The sequence below is a fragment of the Macaca nemestrina genome, chromosome 8, assembly GCF_043159975.1.
Source record: "Macaca nemestrina isolate mMacNem1 chromosome 8, mMacNem.hap1, whole genome shotgun sequence".
In the NCBI taxonomy this organism is placed as follows: Eukaryota; Metazoa; Chordata; class Mammalia; order Primates; family Cercopithecidae; genus Macaca; species Macaca nemestrina.
In genome coordinates this window covers 42,955,273-42,970,588 of record NC_092132.1, presented here as the reverse complement: position 1 = coordinate 42,970,588, position 15,316 = coordinate 42,955,273, and the positions used below count along the sequence as shown (strand labels likewise).

Below are 15,316 nucleotides of genomic sequence, written 5' to 3'. Positions count from 1 at the left end.
CAGCCTGGCCAACATGGAGAAACCCCATCTCTACTAAAAATACAAAATTAGCCAGGTATGGTGGTGCATGCCTGTAATCCCAGATACTCGGAAGGCTGAGGCAGAAGAATCACTTGAAATCAGGAGGAGAGGTTGCGGGGAGCCGAGATTATACCATTGCACTCCAGCCTGGGCTACAAGGGTGAAACTCCGTCTCAAACAAAAAAGAAAAAACAAACCAAAAAACACCTGAAAACTTGAGGCCGGGTGCAGTGGATCAAACCTGTAATCCCAGCACTGTGGGAGGCCAAGGTGGGTGGATCACCTGAGGTCAGGAATTTGAGACCAGCCTGGCCAACATGGTGAAACCCCGTCTCTACTAAAAATACAAAAATTAGCCAGCCGTGGTGCTGCACGCCTGTCGTCCCAGCTACTTGGGAGACTGAGTCAGGAGAATCGCTTGAATCTGGGAGGCAGAGGTTGCAGTGAGCCGAGATCGCACCATTGAACTCCAGCTTGGGTGACAGAACGAGACTCTACCTCAAAAAAAGAATTAAAAAAAAAAACAAAAAAAAAAACCCTGAAAACTTGGACCAGCCCAATTGCTCACACCTATAATCCCAGCATTTTAGGAAGCGGAGGCAGGAAGATCCCTTGAGCCCAAGAGTTTGAGACCAGCCTGGGCAACATACAGAGACCTTGTCTCAACAAAAAATGAACAAAATTAGCCAGACTTGGTGGTATGTGCCTGTAGTCCCAGCTACTCAGGAGGCTGAGGTGGGAGGATGGCTTAAGCCCGGGAGACAGAGGTTGCAGTGAGCCAAGATGGTGCCACTGCACTCCAGCTTAGGTGACAGAGGGAGACCCTGTCTCAAAAACGACAACAACAACAAATAAAACAACAACAGCAACAAAACAAAACAAAAAACCCAGGAAAGTCCTTATCTGATTACAGATGTATTAATTTATTAGATGTTCCATGCAAAAGGCAGCCAGGTTTTACTTAGATTTATAAAAAAATCGAAGTCTGGGGTTTTCAGGTCAGTACTTAATATGAGGAACCAGAGGTCTTAGGTATAACTATTTCACTATAAGCCACTCCATACACACATAAAGTGGTGGTCTTAAAAGCTTTTTCTTGGGCCGTGACTCAATTAGGTCCAAGTTAAGTTGCATGAGCCCAGACGAGTTATTCTCATAAGCACTAACACCATAACCCACCTTGAGAGGCGGGGGGGTTCTCTTCAGAATTTGTTAATAATATCTAGTCAGCAAAAAATGGTTTTGTTTTGGCCTCCCCTCCTTTAGCTTAGACTTAGAGCATAATGTTATCTTTCTTATTCTGGCTCAGCTAGATGCAGAACTTTCTAGTGTGAAAGAATGAAAAGATAAGCATTGTTTTCTATGCACACTACACATGAAGGTTTGTTACCATATAGGAGTAGCCATAACAGGCATTTTTATGACCCAAAAGAACAACTTCAGGTCAACTATTCAAAAGCCAAGTTCACTGTTTTTGTTTTGCTTTGTTTTTGTTTTTGTTTTGAGACTGAGTCTCACTCTGTCGCCCAGGCTGGAGTGCATTGGCATGATCTTGGCTCACTGCGACCTCTACCTCCTGGGTTCAAGCGATTCTCTTGCCTCACCGCCTGAGTAGCTGGGATTACAGGGACCTGCCACCATGCCTGGCTAATTTTTTATGTTTTTGGTAGAGATGGGGTTTCACCATGTTGGCCAGGCTGGTCTCAAACTCCTGACCTCAAGTGATCTGCTCACCTCAGCCTCCCAAAGTGCTGAGATTATAGGTGTGAGTCACTGCATCCAGCTGCAGGTTCACTGTTTTGAGCAGATATCCCATAATATTTTCCTAGTTTGCCCCAAATAAGCCCCTAAGACCAGTAAGCTCACTCATGGTCTGTGACTTGGGTAGAAAATGAAGAGGGGCATGCACTGTCCACCCGGAGACAAGGGGGTGTGCCTCTCCAGGGAAGGCAGGCAGACTGGTTCTCAGGGGGCCTCAGGCGGCACCTGTCACCTTCAGCAATTTTCCATCGTCCGCTGGGTGGTCTTTGGTCTTATAGGCTAAAAAACCTAGTTTTGCCAGTTATACTCACCAGGCATGTGAGATTAGATAGAAAAGCAAAACTCGATACATTAATTTAATGAGAGGCACTTCCCATATTTGCTTTCATCAATGCTTTGAGACTGCAAAGAAGTCTCTAAGAACCAGAAAATGAGGTTGCCCACTGAGACTTAAGCTACAAAATCAAAACATAATGGATGCCATAGACTGAAATACCTGCATGGCCACAGGCAGCCCATTCTCTCCCTGTAGTCAAGTTGCGTGGGAAGCAAAATCATAAACTGAATAACAATTAAATTCATTTACAATGTCAAAGATAATTGTTATGAAGATGGGAATACATGGCGTCCATATTCTCCATACAGAATTTCTCTGCAGGGACACTGACATGAGGAGCCAGAGTAATCAGGAGATTGCTTATCAACAGGGAATGAAAACAAGAAAAGTCAGATTAATTGAATTTTTTTTTTTTTTTTTGGCAGTGAGTTGTTACACACTTGTTAGCAGACTGCCACCATCCTGCTAGATTAATTGAATCTGTAATGGTATCAGGCACACATAGTGTGATACACACTGCTCACATTAGGGAAGGTCTTGTCTATGGGATCTAAACATTAATATTCCCTTGGTTACAATCTCCTATTTCTAGCCCCACATTGGGAATGGCCTTTCTAGGCAAAAAAACAGTCAAGATTCAAAAGCTGTTGGCTGAAATTTCTGCTCCCCTAGGCAGTGCTTGGCTGTGCTTTGCACAGTTTTCCTCCAGGCTTTTTCTAGGTAGCCAAGTCCTGCCTGGGTGTCATTCTCTCTCTTTAAAGGCGATTTTGCATGTTTGTACTTTAACCCACTGTGGGTTTTTGTTTGTTTTTTGAGAAGGGGTCTCACTCTGTCACATCGGCTGGAGTGCAGTGGCGCGATCTTGGCTCAATGTAATCTCCACCTCCCCAGCTCATGCACTCTTCCCACTCAGCCTCCAGAGTAGACGAGACTACAGGCATGCACCATCGTGCCCAGCTAGTTTTTGTATTTTTTGTAGAGATGGGGTTTTGCCATGTTGGCCAGGCTGGTCTTGAACTTCTGGGCTTAAAGTGATTCGCCTGTCTTGGCCTCCCAAATTGCTGGGATTATAGGCCACTGCGCCTGGCCAACCCATTATTTTTGATTTTATAGTTTAGTTCTCAGAGGATCATCTCATTCCAATCTCTTGGGATGCTACTTGGTAGCCTACAAACAATGACAAGCAAATATCTTGCAACTTATTTATCTTGGAAGCCGGCCCAAGAAGCTGTGCAGCTGAAATCAATAAAGATTTTTTCTTTTATTGACCCACGTGGTCATTGGTATACCTGCTCTAAAACCTTCAAGGTCAAAATGACTTCTGTATTGTTACAGGGGTGGAGGCTTTGGGCTTTCTTCCATAGTCCATGTCAGATGAGGCTCCTACTCTCAGTACGGTGTAAATAAACAAAATAACACAACATTGAGCCTGCACATGTCAGTAGCTCACTAAACTGAATGTTACTTCAAACAGATTGATATGTAGTATTTATTTATTTATTTAGAGACAGGATCTTGCTGTGTCACTCAGGCTAGAGTGTAGTGGCACAAACATGGCTTACTGCAGCCTCAACCTCCTGGGTTCAAGCAATCCTTCAGCTGTAGCCTCCCAAGGTGCTGAGACTACAGGTATGTACCACCACACCTGGCTAGTTTTTATTTTATAAGAACTGATATATGTATATGAAAATAGTTTTTATTTGCCCCTTTGAAGAATCTGTATTTGTCTCTTTTCTACCAGTTGATTTTGAATGTTATACTTTTGCCATAGGGTGACATGGGGTGACAAACATTCATCTACCAGAAAGAAGTATGAACTCCTTTCTTGTGGCTTGGTTCATAAGCGTAATCTGTTTATGCTGCTGACAAGAATTCCCCTTTTTAGCTTTGACATTGCTAGGGAAAAGTGCCTACATTTACTATGGAATTTTAAGCACTAAAGCATTAAACCTCTCTAAGTGGAATGATGATGGATCTTTGCTTGTTTTACATCTTTAGTGAGCAGACAGCCTTGTACAGGGGCTTATCTTTGGTGGTGATAAGGATGTACACTGGTTTCTTCACCTGGGTTCCCTAGTTCGAGTCAGATTGAATGATGACTTACATTTGCTGCCACACCCTTTATTAGTTGTCATCAGATGAAGGAATCTGAACCAGGAATTCAAGTCTAGGCACCTTCATTGCCAGCAGGAAGGCGAGCCTGGAACTGAAGTAGGGAGAGCCTCAGAGCAAGTGTTTCCCGAACAGGACTGGCCTCCTGGAACACAACCATTTTGAGAGCATGGAGTCCTGAACTGTATACATTTACAACATACACATGCCAGGCAGAGACCCCTGCTGCAAATAAAATCCAAGGCTTTGATATATGCAACACCATTCCCACTCACCCACTCCCATCCCTCCCAGATGCTTTTTTTTTTCTTTCTTTCTTTTTTAGGGTCTCACTCTGTTGCCCAGGCTGGAGTGCAGCCTTGAACTCCTGGGCTCAGGATCCTCCTGCTTTAGCCCCTTGTGTAGCTGGGACTACAAGTGTCAGCCACCGCACCTGGCTAATTTTTTTATCTTGAATTTTTTTAGAGACAGGGTTTTGTTCTGTTGCCCAGGCTGGCCTTGAACTCCTAGGCTAAAACAATCCTCCTGCCTCAGCCTCCCAGAGTGCTGGGATTCCAGGTATGACCCACTGTGCCCAGCCTCCCAGATTCTCATTTATGGGTCTCTGCTGAGACAACAGACTGTTAATGTTACAATATATTGTAAAGGCAATGCATATAGAATTTCTTATCTCGTTATGACCTTTATATATTTCTTTGAAATTCATCAATCTAAAAATCACTGCATTTCCTGGAAAGTTATCTCTTGGAAAGTTACCTCACTATAGTAGCCAATGAATTGTCAGTTTAACTAATATATTAGACCAGTTGGCTCTCAGTAGAAAGGTATCAATGCAGTTATGATGTCTTTCTTTTCAACTATCACTAATCTATCTCATGGCCTTGCAAAAATAATTCGGCTTTTTTGTTCTGAGGAATTTCCCTCCTGCCTACATCACTGCATGATGTGGAGTTATGATAAAAGTAATACCAACAGCCATCATCATCACCACAATCATAGTTGATGTTTAATTTTATGTGTCAACTTGACTGGGCTGAGGAGTACCCAGACTGCTAGTAAAACATGATTTCTATCGGGCGCTGTGGCTCATGCCTGTAATCCCAGTACTTTGGGAGGCCGAGGCAGGTGGATCACCTGAGGTTGGGAGTTTGAGACAAGCCTGGCCAACATGGAGAAACCTCGTCTCTACTAAAAATACAAAATTAGCCGGGCGTGGTGGTGCATGCCTGTAATCCCAGCTACTCAGGAGGTTGAGGCGGGAGAATCGCTTGAACCTGGGAGGCAGAGGTTGTGGTGAGCCGAGATCGCACCATTGCACTCCAGCCTGGGCAACAAGAGCAAAACTCTGTCTCAAAAACAAACAAACAAACAAAAACCATGATTTCTGAACATGTCTATGAGGGTGTTTCCAGAAGAGATTAGCATTTGAATTGGTGGCCTGAGTAAAGATCTGCCCTCCCGAATTGGGTGAGCATCATCCAATTCATTGAGGACCTGAATAGAATAAAAAGGCAGAGGAAGGGTGAATATGCCCTCTGTTTGATCTGGGATTTCAGTCCTCCTGGTTTTGGGGCCTTTGGACTCAGACCAATACTTAAACCATCCCTGGGCTCAAGCCTTCTGATTGGTTTTCCTGGTTCTCCAACTTGCAGATGGCAGATTGTGGGACTTCATTCTATAATTCTGTGAGCCAATTCCTGTAATTAATCTCTCTCTCTCTCTCTCTTTCTCCCTCCACATACATATATATCTCCTGGAAAATTATATCACTGAGTCATTTTTACTTCTGGGCTTTTAGCTGTAGTAGCCAACTAATTGTCAGTTACATATATGGTCAGATATCTATTTATCACCTATCAATATTCTATTGATTCTATTTCCCTGTAAAACTCTAATACAAATAGCACTAAGCATTTCATTGTTTTAAGCACTGTTCTAAGTACTTTACATATATTAATACATTTAATCCTCACAGTCTCATGAAGTAGAAACTATTGTTATCTCCATTTTATAATGAGGAAACTGAGGGACAGAGAGGTTAGCTAACTTGCCTAAGGTTATACGTGTATCAAAAGATAGGTATATAACTGCTTTTAAAAAATAGTTTGTTTTTAGACTATAAAAATGATACATATAGTTTTTATAGAGTTCTTATTATACAGATAATTATAATTCTTCCAAACATCTCTTTATGTATCTAGGGATATGTTGATTCATTATTATCACTTAACATAAATGAAATTAAGCACACAATACTTTTCTATAATCTGCCTTTCTCTCTTTTCTTTCTTTCTCTCTCTCCTCCCTCCTTTCCTTCCTTCTTTCCTTCCTTTTGACTTTGTTTTCTAAGCCGATCTCTTTTCTTTTCTTTTTTTCTTTTTTCTTTTTTAAGATGGAGTCTTGCTCTGTTGCCCAGGCTGGAGTACAGTGGTGCAATCTCGGCTCATTGCAACCTCCACCTCCTGGGTTCAAACAATTCTCCTGCCTTGGCCTCCTGAGTACCTGGGATTACAGGTGCATGGCACCACACTCAGCTAAGTTTTGTATTTTTAGTAGAGATGGGGTTTCACCATGTTGGCCAGACTGGTCTTGAACTCCTGACCTCAAGTGATCCACCTGTATTGGCCTCCCAAAATGCTGGGATTATAGGCGTGAACCACTGTGCCTGGCCCAGGCTGGTCTTGAACTCCTGGCATTACACAATCTTCCCACCTCAGTTTCCCAAAGTGCTAGGATTACTGGCATGAGCCACAATGTCCAGCCTGCAATCTACTTTTTCTCCTCCATTAGATGATCCAGTATAGGTAGACATCAACAGCCCTTTTAACACTCTCTGGTTATTAGAATGACTAGGGCTGAGGGGAACCTCCCAGCTGCATCAGAAGGGTGGACTTGAGATCAGTGTTTCTAGTCCATGACGGATTCTTTATAGCAAGTTTTATTTTAGTCTGATTTTTAATGTAGCTCTCCTTGAGAATGCCACAAAAATCTTTTCTGGAATGCAAGCCAGGAAAGGCTGCTGGTCACCGATTCTGAACTGAGAGCCTGATCTTCTTCTCCAGCTCTCTGGAGAACTGGCACCAAGCTCTGGGCTGACCACTGGTTTGGTGACATCTGAGGTCATGTGCTAGCTGGCACCAGGGAAACCCAGCATGCAGACGTATACCCTCAGAGGTGAAGCTGAGCCAAGAGCTATCCCTGGGCTGTTATTTCAGCAGTACCATGGCATGTGATGAGCTAGTGAGGAAAGAAGTTGAAACCACTCCAGGAAACCAGATAAGTTTTGTGATGAGGGCTCCTATGCACCACACTAGGCAACACTACTCACACCACTGTCTATATGGATGATACCTCTGAGTTGTGCAGTACACAGCATGAGTAGTCCTAAGTGATGTGCCCATGGTGGATCAGCTGAGGCTGGGCCTGCAGGGCAGAGTTACATCCTGTGGCCAGTTGATAGAAGATAAATAATGCTCATAATAATGACTATGAGTAGCAACAGAACCTCCAATGTGCCACGCACTCTATTTTTCAGAGATGGGGTCTTACTCTGTTGCCCAGGTTGGTCTTAGACTCAAGCCTTGAATTCGAGCAATCCTCCTGCCTCAGCCTCCTGGGTAGTTGGGATTACAGGCATGCACTACCATGCCCAGCTGAAACATTCTACACCTCTAGGTGTTTGATATGTATCATCTCATTGGAGTTTTCCAGCAGCCTATGAGGGAAGTATTAGTATTATTATCTCATCATCCCATTTTACAGATTAGAAGCAGCCAACAGAAAATGTCATTAACTTGTTCAAAGTTTCAGAGATAGTAACTGGCAGAGCAAGGGCCCGCACCCCGGCACTCTGAGTTGAAGTTCTGTATGTCTACCCACTTTCCATGCTGCCTCCAGGGAAATGAGGCAGATATTTAAGACTCCCAACATGTATCTTATCTTTTCTGGTGAAATCCTCCTGGCTCATTCAAGCTAAGGAAAATGGTAGAGTGTAGAGGTTCAGACCCAGATATGTCCCTTGAAAATGGTGTGGCTGCAGCAAGTAACTTACCTTACCTGAGCCCTGGTTCCCTCCTCTGTCTCATGAAGCTAGTGCTTCTTCCCTCATGGTGTGTGGTGAGGAGTTACAGTGGGCTGGCACGCACATAGGAAACACTCAATATGTGGTAGTTATGGAGAGGCATAAGGGTAGGGCTATAAACCCTAAGGGGCCAATCGGTTTTCAACAGCAGTCTCTTACTGGGGCAAAAACAACTATGGACTGAACCACACTTTTTTTTTCTTTTTTCTTTTCTTCTTTTTTTTTTGAGACCAAGTTTCACTCTTGCTACCCAGGCTGGAGTGCAATAGTGTGATCTCGGCTCACTGCAACCTCCGCCTCCTGGGTTCAAGAGATTCTCCTGCCTCAGCCTCCCGCATAGCTGGGATTACAGGCACGCACCACTGCACCCGGCTAATTTTTGTATTTTTAGTAGAGAAGATGTTTCGCCATGTTGGCCAGCCTCGTCTCAAACTCCTGACCTCAAGTGATCTGCCTGCCTCAGCCTCCCAAAGTGCTGGGATTACAGGCATGAGCCACCGTGCCCAGCCTTAACCACACTTTAATCCCTGAAGTGTAACAGTTACAGGAAACCAAAAAGCAGCTAAGCCATAGAAAGAGGAGGGAATAAAGACATTAAAATTGAATAACAGCTCTTAATGTTTGTTTTTGTTTTGTTTTGTTTTGTTTTGAGACAGGGTCTCGCTCCATCTCACTCCTGGGTAGCTGGGATTACATTCAGGCGTACGCCTGTAAAGATGGGTCTTCATCTTTAAAATGAGGACCCTGATTTTTTTTTTTTTTTTTTGAGATGGAGTTTCGCTCTTGTTGCCCGGGCTGGAGTGGAATGGCACAATCTCGGCTCACCGCAACCTCCACCTCGTGGATTCAAGCCATTCTCCTGCCTCAGCCTCCCGAGTAGCTGGGATTACAGGCATGCACCACCACACCCATCTAATTTTGTATTTTTAGTAGAGATGGGCTTTCTCCATGTTGGTCAGGCTGGTCTCAAACTCCTGACCTCAGGTGATCCACCCACCTTGGCCTCCCAAAGTGCTGAGATTATAGGTGTGAGCCACCACACCCGGCCGAGGACCCTGATTTTAAGAGGGTCAGCAGCAGATCAGCTCCACCAGGAAGAGAAGGAATGGGGACTAGCACCTATTGAGCCACTGATATGTCCCACACTCTTTTTTAAAAAAATGTAATGTAATTTTTTTTAGAGGATAATTTTGTTTTTAGTTGCCCAGGCTGTAGTGCGGTGGCACAATCACAGTTTACTGCAGCCTTGACCTCCTGTGCTCAAGCGATCCTCCCACCTCAGCCTACTGAGTAACTGGGACTACTGGCATGCACCACCATACCAGGCTAATTTTTTGATGTTTTGTAGAGACAGTGTCTCACTATGATGCCCAGGCTTGTCTCAAACTCCTGGGCTTAAGCAATCCTCCCACTTTGGCCTCCCAAAGTGCTAGGATTACAGGCATGAGCCACCACACCAGGCTCTTAAGGTTTCTAACCAAAGTGTACCTGTAACTGGTACACTTCAGAGATTAAGAGCATGGCTTTGACCAACAAATCCTGTTGTCTGTGACATGCCTCCCGCGGGCCCCGTCAGCCCGGGCATCTGGTTCGGGCTGCCTGTGCTCCTTACCTGTGTAGGTACTCTGGCTCCAGCCTGCAAGCTACTTCTAGGGCCTTACCCCAGCCTGGGGTGCTGGCCTCAACCCTGGTGTGTGGCTCCAGCTTGGCATTCTTGAAGCTGAGCAGGACCTGACTTCAGTAATCCAGTGGCTGAGCTTAGCAAACAGGCTCTAGGTCTCTGCTCTCCTCGAACCTCCAGCTTCTGCGTATTCCTGGATCTGGATCGGCCCTTCCACTTGCTTTCTCATTTAATTGTTAGTCTTTGCCTTGGTTGAAGCCTGGTCTTGCTCCCTAGTCCTGAAGGAGCTCTTTTCTAGGGCACCTGTGGTAGCCTGAGTTCTCTAGAAAAAAGCAGAGGTAAAACTTACGCACGAATTCTTTATTGAGGGACATAATCCTAGGGCAGCAGGAACAAGCAGAGGGACTTGAGGCCAGGAAGGAAGGAAAGCAAGCACAGAGTAGGGTATTTCTTTTTCTTTTAAACTTTTTTTTGTTTTTTAGATGGAATTTTTGCTCTATTGCCCAGGCTAGAGTGTAATGGTGCCGTCTCAGCTTACTGTAACCTCTGCCTCCTGGGTTCAAGTGATTCTCCTGCCTCAGCCTCCCGAGTAGCTGGAATTACAGGCGTCTGCCACCACACCTGGCTAATTTTTGTATTTTGGGTAGAGACGAAGTTTCACCATGTTGCCCAGGCTGGTCTCGAACTCCTGACCTCAGGTGATCCACCTGCCTCAGCCTCCCAAAGTGCTAGGATTACAGATGTGAGCCACCACGCCCGGGGTTATTTAAAATTTTTTTTTTAGAGATGGGTTTCCCCCTGTCACCCAGGCTGGAGGGCAGTGGTGCAATCAGAGCTCACTGCAGCCTGGAACTCCTGGGCTCAAGTGATCCTCCCGCTTCAACCTTCTGAGTAGCTGAGACTACAGCCTTGGACTCAGGCCTTGGACTCAAGCAATCCTTCCAGGTTTAAAAACCACAACTGGCTTTTTAAAAAATTTTTGTAGCTGGGTATGGTGGCTCACACCTGTAATCCCAGCACTTTGGGAGGCTGAGGCGGGTGGATCACGAGGTCAGGAGTTCAAGACCAGCTTGGCCAAGATGGTGAAACTCTGTCTCTACTAAAAATACAAAAATTAGCTGGGCATGGTGGTGGCTGCTTGTAATCCCAGCTACTCGGGAGGCTGATAAGGAGAACTGTTTGAACCCAGGAGACGGAGGTTGCAGTGAGCCGAGATCAGGCCACTGCACTCCAGCCTGGGCGACAGAGTGAGACTCCATCTCAAAAAATAATAATAGTTTTTTTTTTTTTTGGTAGAGATGTGGTCTTGCTCTGTCGCCTAGGCTGGTCTCGAACTCCCAGCCTCAAGTGATCCTCCCACCTCAGCCTCCCAAAGCACTGGGATTACAGGCACAAGCCACTGCACCCTGCCAACCCTACCTTCCTGAGAAACCCAGCGAGCCATTTGGTCAGACAGGACATTCTGGGCCAAACTGTTGAAGGGAGAAATAAGAAGGAATGTTTCTGCCAGCTCTGTCTTGTCTCTTGGATCTCACTGGTTAAAATTCCCCCTCACCCTGGGTCAGGTCTCATGCCTCATAGGACTTCCTCTGAGTCCAGGTTTTAGGAGTTCAGGCCTGACAGAGGCAGCTCCGGAGCAAGCCCTCCCCTTAGGGAAGGCACAGACAGCTTGTGCATTCAGAGATGATGTGATGGTGGCAGCAGGCCAGACTGTCCACGCAGGAAGCAGCCCTGGGCCCAGGAGGCAGTTGGAGCTGGGAAGAATGGGAGAGGCCCATCAATCAGGTCTCTGACAGCCCCTACCTCCAACAACTCTGGCCTGAGCAATATGTCACATAAGCCTAAGCCTCAGATCTGGCCCTCCCAACTGTGCTAGGCTGACCAATGTCCCCCAAAGTTCACGTCCACCCAGAAACTCAGGATGTGACCTTATTTGGAAATAGGGTCTTTGTAGACATAGTTAGTTGAAAGGGGATTATACTAGATTAGGGTGGGCCCTATGTCCAATATGACTGGTGTCCTCATAAGAAGAGAGGACACAGGTTGGGCGTGGTGACTCATGCCTGTAATCCCAGCACTTTGGGAGGCCGAGTGGGGCGGATCATGAGGTCAGGAGATCGAGACCATCCTGGCTAATGTAGTGAAACCCCATCTCCACTAAAAATACAAAAACAAAATTAGCTGGGCGTGGTGGCAGGCGCCTGTAGTCCCAGCTACTTGGGAGGCTGAGGTGAGAGAATAGCATGAACCCAGGAAGCAGAGCTTGCAGTGAGCTGAGATTGCACCACTGCACTTCAGCCTGGGTGACAGTGACACTCCGTCTCAAGAAAAAAAAAAAGACAGAGAGAGACACACAAACACACACACATAGACACATACACAGACACAATCACACACACAGATACACAAACACACACAGGGAAGATAGCCATATGATGATGGAGGGGGAATTTGGAGTGATGTATCTACAAGCTAAGGAATGCCAGCGATTTCCAGGAGCCACCAGAAGTTGGAGGAGGCAAGGCAGGCTTCTTCCTTAGAACTTTCAGAGGGAGCATGGACCTGCCGATACTTTGATCTTAGACTTCTGGCCTCCGGAATTATGAAGGAATCGACTTCTGTTACTTTAAGCCACCCAGTTTGTGGTAGTTTGTTACAGCAGTCCAAGCAAACGAATGCTTTTCCAAATATAAAAGCTGATCCCTTGCAGAAAACTTGTAGCTCTTAGTATCATGGCTGATAATAACAGTAAGAGCACTGGTTGAGTGCTTACACAGCAGCCACTGTTCTTAGTATTTACAGGTAGCAACTGATCCTGTCCTTACAGTAACACCCCAGGGTCCTCATTGTAAAGATAAAGACTCGGAGGGATGGTGTGTAAAACCACGCCAGCTGACTCCACCAAGAAGGGAAAGGATGGGGACTAAAGTTTATTGACTTGCTATGTCCCAGCCTCTCTTCTTTTTAAAATTTAATTTAATATAAATTAATTTTCTTTTTTTTTTTTTATGCTCAGGGTCTCATTCTGTCACCCACGCTGAAGTGCGGTGGTGAAATTATGGTTCATCGTAACCCTGAACTCTGGGGCTCAAGTGATCCTCTCGCTTCAGCCTCCCAAGTAGCTAGGGCTACAGGTGGGCACCACCATGCCCAGCTAATTTATTTTTATTTTTTTGTAGAGATGGGGGAGTACTGCTATGTTGCCCAGGCTGGTCTTGAACTACTGGCCTCAAGTGATCCTCCTTTCTCAGCCTTCTGTGTAGCTGGGACTACAGGCACATACCACCATGCATGGCTAATTTTAAAACTGTTTCTTTGTAGAGATGGGGTCTTGCTATGTTGCCCAGTCTAGTCTCAAAGTCCTGGGGTCAAGCAATCCTCTTGCCTTGGCCTCCCAAAGCACTGGGATTACAGGTATAAGCCACTGTGCCCGGCCGCAGGCTCCTAACATTTCACTTACATTGATGGTAGGGAGAAAAAAGTTGTTTTACTGAAAGCTGGAGACAGAATTCCTCTTGGGGAGATGTTATATTGGGATTGGGCCTTTGGGAAGAAAGGTGCAGCTCCTCTTCTCCCATCACTCCCCTTGCTTGAACAGCGGGAGGAGTGGATTTGGGTTGTGAGGGGCAGATGTCTTGACAGAGAAGGGATGGCAACTGAGAGGCAGAGGGAACTTGGCGGCTTGAGGGAAGGCTACTGTCCGCTTGAAGAGAAGGGTAGAATGTGCTGGCAATGACTGAGGAATTGTGAAGAACAAGGATATAACGTATTGATTCTGATTTTTCTCTTTGTGCTCCCCTGAATTATAATTTTCCTCCATAGTCCTGAACCCTCAGAAGACATCTGAGCCACCATGCCTGGCCTTTTTGGGGAGGGCAGGCATGGGACCACGGCCTCAGCAGGGCAGAGAGTTCTTGCAAGTGGGCAGCTCAGAGAAGATCTGAGATGAAAGCAGTGATCCCTGGAAGAATAGATGTTGTCAGAGGAGACAAGGAGAAATGGTGGCCTGTGAGAACCCTTAAGATAAGAGGAGGCTGCTGGATTTCTCCCTGCAAGAGGAATGGGAGTTTGCTTAACTTTTATTTAATGGTAAAGGACTGGGTGACCCTAGCAGCTTGGAGGATTTGGGGTTAAACAGACATCTGAATCAGATTAAGACATCTGATTCTTCAGTTACACATTTGCTCCTTTGATCTTTACAACAACCACATGAGAGAGGCCTCGCTCCCCACTCAGCACTCCGTGGGGACATGGTCTTTGTCTCTCTCATCACTGTTGTGTTCTCAGCACCTTGAACACGCCATGACTCAGAGAAGGTGCTCGGTAAATATTTGTTACATTAATGAAAGAATTATCCCTATTTTACAAATGAGGAAACTGAAGCATGGGAATGCAAATAACTTTCCCTTAGTCACACAGAGCAAGGTGGTTGTGACCTCGAAATGCACACTTTCTCCTACATAGGACCCCTTGTACCTCTGGGGTTCTCAACGGAAGTTTGAAAAATTTTGTTGATTCTTCAGCCAAATCTTGTTGAAGCATCAATTTAGGGAAAGTGGTAAAGAGTAGAAGTGCCTACATGAGAAAATGGATTTCTAGGCTGATTTTTTTTTTTTTGAAACGGAGTTTCATTTTTGTTGCCCAGTCTGGAGTGCAGTGGCGCAATCTCAGTTCACGGCAACTTCCGCCTCCCACATTCAAGTAATTCTCCTTCCTCAGCCTCCCAAGTAGCTGGGATTACAGGCATGCACCACCACACCCGGTTAGTTTTTGTAGTTTCAGTAGAGACAGGGTTTCGCTGTGTTGGTTAGGCTAGTCTCAAACTCCTGACCTCAGCTGATCCACCCACCTCGGCTTCCCAAAGTGTTGAGATTACAGGCGTGAGCCACCGCGTCCGGCCCTAGGCTGATTTTTGAAGGAGAAAAATCTCTGAGGCACACACACTCATTATGTGACTAAATGTCTTCTGGGTCTGTCAGTGTTTGTTAGTGTGGGTAAAACTCCAGCTCACCAGAAGCACTTCTAGCACATTTTAAGAAATGTTTTAAATGTCATCTTCTGACTTAAATTAACAAAAAGCACCCCCCCCCCATTATCCATCATTCTTTCCACCTTCACCCAAAATAATCATGGTTAATATTTAGGTACACTTTCTTATAGTTTTTTCTATTTAGTATTCTTTTAAGAGAATTGGTTATCTATATAGATAAGTTCACAATATTTATCATAAACATATTTCCCAGTATCATTAAAAAATTCTCAACAAATGTAAAGTTTAATGGCTTTATAATAGTTCACTATATGGTTCTTTCCGAAGTTATATAGTCACTGCTATGGTCTCAATGTCTGTGTGTCCCCAAAATTTATATATTTACACCTACTC

General features: G+C 45.2%; 1 long non-coding RNA gene across 4 annotated transcripts in view; it reads right to left on the bottom strand.

The window, feature by feature from the left end:
• Positions 1-15,316, bottom strand: part of LOC105476034 (uncharacterized) — a 72,837-nt gene that overhangs the window by 13,573 nt on the left and 43,948 nt on the right. For 2 of the 4 annotated variants that reach the window (XR_011606841.1, XR_983801.3), the window contains exons 2-3: positions 9,925-10,255; positions 3,800-4,376 (exon numbers count right to left, since the gene is read on the bottom strand). This is a non-coding gene — a long non-coding RNA (uncharacterized lncRNA). Of the gene's footprint in view, positions 1-3,799; positions 4,377-9,924; positions 10,256-15,316 lie in introns of those variants that run through there. The other 2 variants (XR_983802.3, XR_011606842.1) reach the window with 2 other exon arrangements.